This window comes from Canis lupus, chromosome 10 (assembly GCF_003254725.2).
Source record: "Canis lupus dingo isolate Sandy chromosome 10, ASM325472v2, whole genome shotgun sequence".
In the NCBI taxonomy this organism is placed as follows: domain Eukaryota; kingdom Metazoa; phylum Chordata; class Mammalia; order Carnivora; family Canidae; genus Canis; species Canis lupus.
In genome coordinates, this window is record NC_064252.1 from 36745185 (window position 1) to 36756680 (window position 11496).

An 11496-nucleotide genomic window follows, 5' to 3' on the forward strand; every position below is an offset into this window, starting at 1 on the left:
TTAAAAACAAGACGTCGAGTTCTAACGCCTGTTCTTTCTGGAATTCTGCTATTTTTCAAGCCTCGTGACCACGGCTATTTCATGGACTCGCCTTCACACAAGCACGTTTCTGGGGGGAATACAGGTATTTGTGTCCGCAGGTGGGGAATGAGACCTCGGGCGAAAGAACTAGGCTCCCTCGGATTCCGGGGAAGCGAAAGGAGCGCGGCCGGGCTCCGCCAACGCGGGAGCTGGGGGGTCCTTCCTTCTGGGGCCAGCCCGAGGCTCCCCGGCTCCCGCCCCTCGGCCCCAGCGCAGCGCCCAGCCCCGGAGAGCCTGGGGCTGCAGGCAGCGGACCCGCCGCGAGTCCCCCCCCAGGGGGAAGCCGCGTCCCTCCGACCTACAGACGTCGCGGGGCGGCCACCGCGCCCCCGAGGGAGCGGGCTCCGAGGCGCCCCGGTGCCCGCTCCGCTCCTACCTGCAGTGGTCGCCTGGCCGGGAAGCGCTCCGCCGTCCGGGGCTCCTCGGGCAGCGCGGTGGTTGGGGGCTGCGAGAGTGCGGGGGAGCGGGGGGCTGGGGGCCGGGGCTCGGGGGGCCGCGCCCGCGGGGAAGGGCCGGGCGGGCGGCGGGTTCCAGCCCCGGGGCCCCCACAACCTGGGCGCGCGCGGAGCCGACAGGTGTGTGCGCCGGGGCGAGGGCACTGGAAGCGGCCGAGGTGGCGATCGATCCCCGTATTGGCAAAGTCCCCTTTATAAGGGCGGCCGGCGGGGGCGATCGTCAGAGCCGGGAAGGCGGACGTCAGAGCCAAGGGGTGATGGGCGGGTGCTGGGGACCGTGCCCGGCGCGGCGCGGCGCGGGGCGGGTGGGGGATGCGACGCACCGGGCTGAGCTCGCATAGCGCTGGAGCCGCCGCGGGACCCCGCGCCCCGCCGCTCCCGCCCCTCCTCCGGGAACCAGGGCGTGGCCCCAGGGCCGTGTCCCACTCGGTGTTCCCACGACTCTGGTTGGAAGCAGGCAATGGGGAGACGGGGAGGGCTTCGGAGCATCACGTTTTCAGCTGGAGCTGCTGGAAGTCCAGCGGAGGGGAAGGGGCGACAGTTGTCTCGCTAGACTTGGCCCGAAGCGGTTTCTGGCATCTAGAGCAGACGGGCCCCTCGCGCTGCCTCCCGGGGGCCGTGGTGGACGCCGGTGCCACCCACGCCGGGGTGCTCGAGGAAGACATTTCAGGACGGTTTCCAAAGTCGACTTAAAATCATGTCCCTTTCGCTTAAAAACGGGGTTATAATGCACTATTCCTAGGAGTTGTCCAAAACCACAGTGAAGTTATCACACGCGCCAGATGAGGTAGCTTTCCTCGTAGAGCTAACTAGGTTGGTCGCCCATCAAAATATCCTATTCCGGCGTTACAAAAAATTTACTGCATAAGTTTAAAATATCTATCTATCTATCTATCTATCTATCTATCTATCTATCTATCATCTAATCTATCATCTATCATCTATCTATCATCTATCTATCAATCTATCTATCTATCTATTCATCCATCTATCATCTATCTATCCCTAGATATCTATATTAATGCCTAGATTATTTATATGTCCACAGATCCAGTCACACATCTATAGCTCTACTTATATATCTAGATATGTCGATAGATTGATAGCTATAGATATCTGTGCATGTATACACAGACATGAGTGTATGGGAAGAGAGAGAGAGAAGAGCCACAAGTCACAAAGCCACAAGCCCCTCTGGTCACTTTCTTCCTTTTTCCCATATTCCACCATGCCAGTCTATTGAACAATGAAATATGAAAATCTAGTAACTGATAGAATAAATATTTCTTGACTACTGGTCACCTCTTTCTAGGTGAAATTTTGGACCATCCCCATCTTCTTACACAGCATTTGGAAATGAACTTTCAAGTTTTTATCACTACTCCTTTGCTTTGTTCTCTGGGTAAACAATAACTGCATCCAAACACTTTGTTTGGGATAAGAGGCCAATGGAATTAAAGCTGAAATTAGGACCAGGGAGAAGGGTCTGCATGGACAGTTATTTCATCTGGGTTGAATGATATGCTCACTGCTTTTCTGGAAATGGTTTAGAAAGCCTTTCAATGTAACTCCATTTTTTGCACGGAAGGGTTATGAATTTAAGCAATTTTAAGAAATGGATAGAGGGAAAACAGAGATGGAATTTCATATCATTATTCAAGTGCTTTTCAACAGAATCTCTTCATTCTTGATTTTGTTTTTGACAGTTATGTGTGAGTCAATTTCTGATTCCGGACTTTGGTCACAGGTTAATTTGTGTCTTCCCAACCAGAATACACTTAGGGTGACAATGACAAAAAGCTTGTGGTTGTAGCAGGGCAGCGGGTAGGCAAGAGAGTGTATGAAGGAGTGCGCAAGGCTAAGGTTCTGGGGGTTAGACTCAGATCCCAACAGAGACAAAAGAGGTGGCTGTCCACAGAGAAATACCATCTGAGCTTTTGGCTGTAGGAATGGGGAATGCAGCCAGGACACAAAGCTCTCTATGGGGCTCACCTAATCCACTTTAAGAAGCCAGATTTGCCAGCCTCTAGATTCAGTGCCAGATCTGGGAAGGTACAATGATTTTGGAGGTGGCCCAAGCAATTCTGACCTGGCAGAGCGGCTATCCTTCATGATGGAGGGCACCAGTTGAAAATGACAACTGCTGATGTAGTCTGCTTCTGTGGAAACATTTCCTCATTTGCTGAGCCCTGTGAGCCCCTGCATCTGATCTCATGAGGATGCCACTTGTGAATTTCTGCTCCAGGTTGTGCCTTCCCAGACACCCATTCTCTGTTGTCTTCAGTGTGTACCTCTTCATCTACTTCCCTGAGAATATGGGAAATATATGGCAGTGGAAAGCTCAGTTGCAGCTTTGGAAGATAAAAAAGCAGATTTTGCCTTTCCAAATCATTTATGTATTTAACAGACACTTCCTAAGTGCCTTTGGTGTTCTAAGCACTGTTCTAAATACTGAGAAACATGTGGAAAATAATATAGTACCTGCCCCGAGGCAATTTATAATTAGTGAAAGGAAAGCAGGAGCAAACAAGCAAAAGCTCTACTTGAGTCTACCTGCTGGCAAAGATATGTCATATCTACACACACAGATTTTAGGGAAAATACAGAAAAAGGCTTTAATCAGACCGGGGTATTCTGGGAGGACAAGGAGATTTATTCATACAACAGACACACTGTGAGGACCTACTGTGTGCCAGGAATTATGAGAGATACCAGGTACCTTAACAGAAAAAAAGGAAGCCCTGTCCTCATTGAGCTCATAGTCTATGACCCTACAACTCAAAGTATGGTCCATGGAAAAATAGTGTCAAACATCATCATCATCATCTCTCTTTTTTTCTCTCTCTCTATTGTTTTTATAACATTGGTAATTTGAGAAGGACATCACTTGGCATACACACATTGAACATGACTCAGATGTGAATGGCAGTGCATAATGAGATTTTGGGGGATCCATTTTCCTTAAGTCATTATTCTTCATAATGTCCCAGTTTTCTCGTACAACTTTTACTTGAACCTTTCATAATTTCTAATTGGTTATATTCAGCTTCAATTGCAATTTGGCCTGTCATTTGCAAACCAGGGCTATCATCAGAGTCACAGAGTACTTTAAAAATTATAGATACTAGGACTCCAACAGCAAAAAACTCTGATTCAGTAAATCTTGGACAAGAGTTCAGAAATCTTTTTTTAAATAGACTGTTTTTTTTTTTTTTAAAGAGTGACTTAAGTTTACAAAAAAAATTGAATAGAAGGTATTTCCCAAATACTCCCTTCCCAACTCATGCATAGCCTCTACTGCTATCAGTACCACACCCATCCTTATCTCTACCCAGTGGTACATTTGTTACAATGGATGGACCTAGACTAACACATCATTATCACCCAGAGTCTGTAGTTTATGTTAGATTTCACTCTTGGTGTTCTTTCTATGGGTTTGGACAAATGTTTGATGACATGTATCTAACATTGTAGTATCATACAGAGTAGATTTACTGCTCTAAAAATCATCTATACTCCACTGATTCATTCCTTCTTCCTCACTAATCTGTGAAACGCTTTTTTTTTTTTTTTTTTTTTTTTTACTGTTTTCATAGTTTTGCCTTTTTCAGAATGTCATAGAGTTTGAGTCAAGTGGCATGTTGGCTTATCAGATTGGCTTTATTCTCTTAGCAACATGCATTTATGTTTCCTCTAGGTCTTTTCATGGCTTGATAGCTCATTACTTTGTAGTGCTAAATAATATTCCATTGTCTGGTTGTACCAGTTTATTTATCCATTCCCCTACTAAAGAATATCTTCTTTACTTTCAAGTTTGGGAAATCATGAGGAAAGCTGCTATAAATATCTGTGTGCAGTTTTTTGGGTAGACAAAAGTTTTCATCTCCTTTGGGTAAGTACCAAGGAGCAGGACTGCAGGATCACATGGGTAGGAGGATGCTTAGTTTTGCAAGAAATTGTCAAACTATCTTCCAAAGTGTCTCCCTCAGTTTTTACTCCCCCAGCAATGAATGAGAGTTCCTATTGCTCCACACCCTCAGCAGCATTTGGTGGTACTGGTGTTCTGAAGATTAGCCCTTCTAATAGTTGTGTAATGGTATTATATTTTTATTTTAATTTACATTTCCCTGAGGTTGTATAATGTACAGCACCTTTTCATATACTTATTTGGTGTCTGTATATATTCCTTTATGAGGTGTCTTTTAAGGCTTTTAGCCCATTTTTTTAAAAAAAGATTTTATTTATTTATTCATGAGAGACACACAGAGAGAGGCAGAGGGAAAAGCAGGCTCCCTGTGGAAAGCCCAATGCAGTACCTGATCCTGCCACCCTGGGATTACAACCTGAGCCAAAGGCAGATGCTCAACCCCTGAGCCACCCAGGTATCCTGGCTTTTAGCATGATTTAAAACAGGTTATTCTCTTATTGTTGAATTTTAAGAGTTCTCTGTATCTTTTGGATGAAAGTTCTTTTTTACTTCTGTGTTTTGCAAACATTTCTTCCAGTTTATGGCTTGTCTATTTATTCTCTTGACAGTGTCTTTTGCAGAGCAGCAATTTTTAATTTAATGAAGTCCAGCTTATCGATTACCTCTTTCACGGATTGTGTCTTTGATGTTTTATATAAAAAGTCATCTTCATAGCCAATGTCATCTATTTCTCGTTATCTTCTAGGACTTTTATAGTTCTATGTTTTACATTTAGGCCTGGGATCCATTTTGTGTTAATTTTTGTGATGGGTAAATGCTCTATGTCTACATTCTTTTTTTTTTTTTTTTTGCATGAAGATATCCAGTTGTTCTAGAATCATTTGTTGAAAAGACTATTTTTGCTCAGTTATGTTGCCTTTACTCCTTTATCAAAGATCAGCCGACTACATTTATGGAATCTACTTCTGGCATCTCTATTCTTTTCCATTAGTATATTTATTTGTTCTTTCACCGATACTACTTTTTCTTATTGCTGTAGCTTTATACTAAGTCTTTTTTTTTTTTTTCTACTAAGTCTTAAAGTTGAGTAACGTGAGTCCTCCAAATTTCAATATTGTGTTGGCATTCTGGTCTTTTGCCTCTCTATATAAACCTGATAATCAGTTTCTCAAAATCCCCAAAATAATTTTCTGGGATTTTGATCGGAATTTTTGACTCTATAGATCAAGTTGGGAAGAACTGACATCTTGATAATATTGGGTCTTCCTATCTTATCCACGAACATGGAATATCTCTCCACTTATTTAGTTCTTTCATCAGTTACATAGTTTTTCTCACATAGATTTTGTACATGTTTTGTTATATTTACATCTGCATTATTTTAGGGGGTGCTAATGTAAGTGTTGTTGCCCTTCTAATTTCAGATTCCACTTGTTCTCTGTGTATATAGGAAAATAGGAAAGCAGAATCTTTTTTCTTTTTTTGAAACCTTCTGTGGTGATCCTGATAACCAGCTAAGTTTGGGGGTCCTACTGCATTTCAGAGTGGAAAAAGTCTTGAAGTCAAAACACACAACTTTAGCTAGTTACGGGAACTTCAAAAAATTATTTTGCTTTCTTTGAATTTTAATTCTCTTTTCTCCAAAGTGGAAATAAAAACCATGCAAAGTTAGTGTTGATCTCATATGAATGTGAAGATTAATTGAGACAGTATTTTCTAAAACATGTAACACATATTTTCCCACTGGTGCTCAATATACAGTAGATAATTGCCACTTTAGCTGTAACTTCTGTTTTATTTGCTTGATTTGCTGTTAAAGCCTGCTGATGCTCCAGCCTCTGGTGGCAGTGAATCACCCAAGGAGTGTGCTGGATAAATGTTCTTGCCCATTTCCTTACCTAATGGCAAATAATTGTTTTACTAATAACCTCAGGGTTGCTTCAGAAGTTCATATATTCCTTGAACCGCATCATAAAATAAGGTCTAGATTCTGCTTCTTGATCAATTTTTAACTAAATTCAATTTATGCTTTTGTAGGTAGGGCTGGAAGGACAGATAATAATTCACTTTCATAGAGATACAGGTGGGAGATACATCCAACTTCTTCCTCTGTCTGAAGCAGCCCTTACCGACAGTCCCCAGAAACTTTTCAGTGATACATTCTTCACTTTAGTCACCTTGTATAAGGTTAACACCTTTTCATTTATGAATCCAAGAGAAACTCCCATGATCCCTGTCTATACCCAGTCAGGGTGATGTGTCCCTCTTTCAAGCTGTTGTCTCATGGCACTTACTACTACCTATTGATTGTTTACAGATCATATGTCTATTTCTCCACTAGCTTGTAAACTCTAGGAAAGGAAAGATCACATTCCATGCATTTTATATAGTCAGTGCTTAGCACTGCTCCTGGAATACCACTAGTCAAAAACTTAGTTGAGCTAAATTGCCTTATTATTCTACAGAAGGAAAAACTGAGATCCAAAATAAATAAAGGTCATTGAATAGACCTCCATGTGATGACAGTAACACTAAAATTAATCACTTGGAAACAGATCCATTAGATTCAAATGCAATTGCCCAGGAAATGCCAAGTTTTTTTCTTCTGTCCTTATGATGGCATATGAGGACTAAATCTTCATACTCTTAAAACAAGAACTTATATGGGAATTAAGTAATTGTATACCCTCATTATAGTTTTTTAAAAAGTATAAGAGTAATGAACAATGTATTTTAGAATCACCTTCTCTTGGTGGTGTCAAAGTCATTCTGTGCAACCATTGCTATCATTCTTGTTGTAGCAGAAGATATTTTTCCTTGTTTCTTCCTAACATTTTATTATGAAAATATTCAAGTAAACATTAAAGTTGAAATACATAATCAAAGTTAATACTTATATAGCCACCATTTAGATTCTATCAAAACAATTATTTTTCTCTTGTCTTCTATCTATTCATCAGTTCATTTTACTTATTTGATGCAAGTATATCATTAGAGTTCAGTCATCATTTACAGTTTTTTTTTTCTTTCCCATTGAGGTAAAATTTACATGCAATGAAATGCATGAAACTTGAGAGTATGTTAGTTGAGTTTTGGTAAATGCAATTACCAAATGCTGATCAAGATATAAAACATTACTTATCCCCCAGAAAGTCTCTTACAACTCTTCTGAGTCAATCCTTGCCATTGTCCCTAAAAGGCAAGTGATGTTCTGATTTTTTTCCTACTATAGATTAATTTTGCATATTCTGGAATTTCATGTAAATGGAATCATACAATAGGTACTTGATCTCAGCATAGTTTTTTGAAATTCATCCATATTGCTGACTGGATAAGTAATTTATTCCTTTTTTATTGTCATTTTTCATTGTGTTAATATAAATATTACAGTTCTTATTACCACAATATCACAGTTGGTGATCTATGTTCTTATTGATAGACAACTGGATGTGTCCAACTATTTTTGTGGACATGGGTTTTTGTTCTTGGGTAAATTCCTAAAAGTTGTATTTCTAGGTCACAGAAAATGTAAGTTAGGATTTTTTAAAAATGCCAGATCTTTTCCAAAGTAGTGGTGTCATTTTACACTCTCACCAACAGCATATAAATTTTGGCTTCATATTTTTGCCAGCATTTGGTGTTATCAGTCCTGTTTTAAAATAATTATATATGTGTTATATATAATTGTTTATATATATAATTGCCATCAACAATTTTTATTGTTGATATATTTTTTTTCCTTTAATTTTACCCATTCTGGCTATTATGTAGAGATATGTCATTGTGGGTTTAATTTGCATTTCCCTGATGTGCTTAATGATCAATAGTATGTGTTCTTTTAGGGCACCTCCATGGCTCAGTGGATAGAGCATGTGACTCTTGATCTTGGGGTTGTGAGTTGAACCTCATATTGAATGCAGAAATTATTTTTAAAAAATAAAATCTAAAAAACATTAGTATGTCTTCTTTTGTGAAGTGTGTATTCAATTTTCCCCATTTATGATGAGTTACTTGTTTTAAAAAATATTATTTAGTTCCAGACATTCTTTTTGTATCTATTTACTTATTGAGGTTCAGAAGTTTTTTTTTTTTTTTTTAATTTTAATGTTTATTTTTATTTATGATAGTCACACACAGAGAGAGAGAGAGAGAGGCAGAGACACAGGCAGAGGGAGAAGCAGGCTCCATGCACCGGGAGCCCGACGTGGGATTCGATCCCGGGTCTCCAGGATCGCGCCCTGGGCCAAAGGCAGGCGCTAAACCGCTGCGCCACCCAGGGATCCCCGAGGTTCAGAAGTTTTAATTCCAATCAAATCTAATTATTTTCTTTAGTTTTATTAAAGTAATTATGAATAGCTTCTTTAGTTTCTAGTTTCTTTAGTTTCTTTCATTTCTCTAAGACTTTCTAGCTCGAGTCAAACAATATTCCCTAATATTTTCTTTTTAGAAAGCTTTATAATTTTAATTTTTGCATTTAATTCTGTAGTCTATCTCAAATTAATTTTTGTGCATGGTATCAGGAAATTTCACATCATCAAAAAATTGTTTCTGCCTCATTCTCTCTTTTCTCCACATCCATGTTTCCGTGTATATGTGCAAAAGACTTTGAATTTGTCCCACAGATTCTTGAAATTCTAGTTGTATTTTCAGTTCAGTTTTTTCCCTTTATTTTTCAGATTGGATCGATCTTATTCAGATATATTTAAGCTCACTGACTTGAAATTCTGGGGTATCATCTCCATTATGCTTTTACCCTATCCGATGTTCTTTAAAATTCACACATTGTATTTTTTAGTTCTGAAATTTCTATTAGTTTCCTTTAAATTGTTATATTTGCTGAATTTCCTATCTTTCCCATCAGTATAACATATTTTCTTTTTGTAATCAAACATAGTTAAAAATAGGTTTGCTAGTATCCTGATCTGCTAATGGCAGATCTGGGTCACCTACAGTTTCTTGCCTATTGCTATATTTTCTACTGGGAATTGGTCACACATTTTTCCATTGCTAATTATGTTGAGTAATTTGGTTTGTATTCTGGACAATGGGAATGATAGATTTTTCGATTTTGGTATATTCCTCCAAAAAGTTTCACTTTATTTATATAATATTTTCATATTCAAATACAGGATTTGTCTCTCTGGAATTTTCGGGTTTTTTGTTTTAAGATTTTATTTATTTATTTGAGAGAGAGAAAGAGAGAATACCAGAGAGAGCATGAATAGGGGAGTCAGGCAGAAGGAGAGGGAGAAGCAGACTCCCCACTGAGCGTGGAGCCCTATGAGGGGCTCAATCCCAGGACAATGGGATCTGAAGGCAGATGCCTGAAGACAGATGCTTAATCAACTGAGCTACCCAGGTGCCCATGTGTCTCTGTTTTTAAAACATATATTGTTGTTTTTAAATTTAAAAAAATTGGGATCCCTGGGTGGCGCAGCGGTTTGGCGCCTGCCTTTGGCCCAGGGTGCGATCCTGGAGACCCGGGATCGAATCCCATGTCGGGCTCCTGGTGCATGGAGCCTGCTTCTCCCTCTGCCTGTGTCTCTGCCTCTCTCCCTCTCTCTCTCTCTCTCTCTCTCTCTGTGTGACTATCATAAATAAATAAAAATTAAAAAAAAAATTTAATTGAAGTATGGTTGACATACATTATATTAGTTTCAGATGTACAACATAAAAATTTGACAATTATATACATTATAAAATGCTTTCTGTAAATGCAGTTACTGTCACCATATAAAGTTATTACAATATTATTGACTATATTTCCTATGCTGTACTTTTTCATCTGTGAGTTATTTTATAAATGAAAGTTTATCCCTCTTAATCCTCTTCACCTATTTGGCTCATCATATCAGCCCCTTCCCTCTGGCAATGCCACTTTGTTCTCTGTATTTATGAGTTTATTTCTTTTTTTAAAAAAAAATTGTATGTTTGTTTTGATTTTAGATCTCACATATAAGTGAAATCATGTGGTGTTTGTCCTTTATGTCTGACTTATCACACTTTGCTTAATACCCTCTAGCTTCATCCATGTTGTCCTGAGTGGAAAGTTTTCATTCTTTTTTATGTCTGAGTAATATTCATTATTGTGTGTGTGTGTGTGTGTGTGTGTGTGTAAAATATTCCATTACTCTATATACATATACATATACCTTATCTTCTTTATCCATTCATCTATCAATGCCCACTTATAGTTCTTCCATATTCTGGCTATTGTAGATAATGCTACAATAAACATAGGGGTATACATACCTTCTCAAATTAGCATTTTTGATTTCTTGGGGGTAAAACAGCCAGAAGAGGAATGACTAGATCATAGGTATTTCTATTTGTAATATGTTGAGGAATCTCTACATTGCTTTGCACAGTGACTGCACTAATTGGCATTTTTACCAACAGTGTGTGAGTGTTCCTTTTTCTCCACGTCCTTGCCAATATTTATATCTTGTCTTTTTTGATATTAGGTGTCCTGAGTGAGGTGATATCTCTTTGTGGTTTTAATTTATATTTTCCATGATGTTGAATGCCTTTTCATGAACCTGCTGGCCATCTGTATGTCTTCTACGTCTTCTTTGGAAAAATGTCTATTCAGGTCCTCTTTGCCTTTTTTTCTTTCTTTTATCTTTCTTTTTTTTTTTTTTTTTTTTTTTTTAGTTTGAGTGTGTGTGTGTGTGTGTGTGTGTGTGTGTGTGATCTGAATTCCTTATATATTTTTAATAGTAACCTCTTATTGATGTATCATTTGCAAATGTCTTTTCTCATTTTGTTGGTTGTCTTTTCATTTTGTTGATGGTTTCCTTCAAGATGTGATTGCTTTTAAGTTTGATGTAGTCCCAATTGTTTATTTTTTACTTCTGTTTCTCTTGCTTGAAGAGAAAGATCCAGAAAAATATTGCTAAAACCAATGCTTAAGAGTTTACTGTCTATATGTTCTGTTTGGAGTTTTATGGTTTCAGGTCTTACATTTAGGTCTTTAATTCATTTTGTATTTATATTTGTGTATGGTGTAAGAAAGTGACCCAGTTTCATACT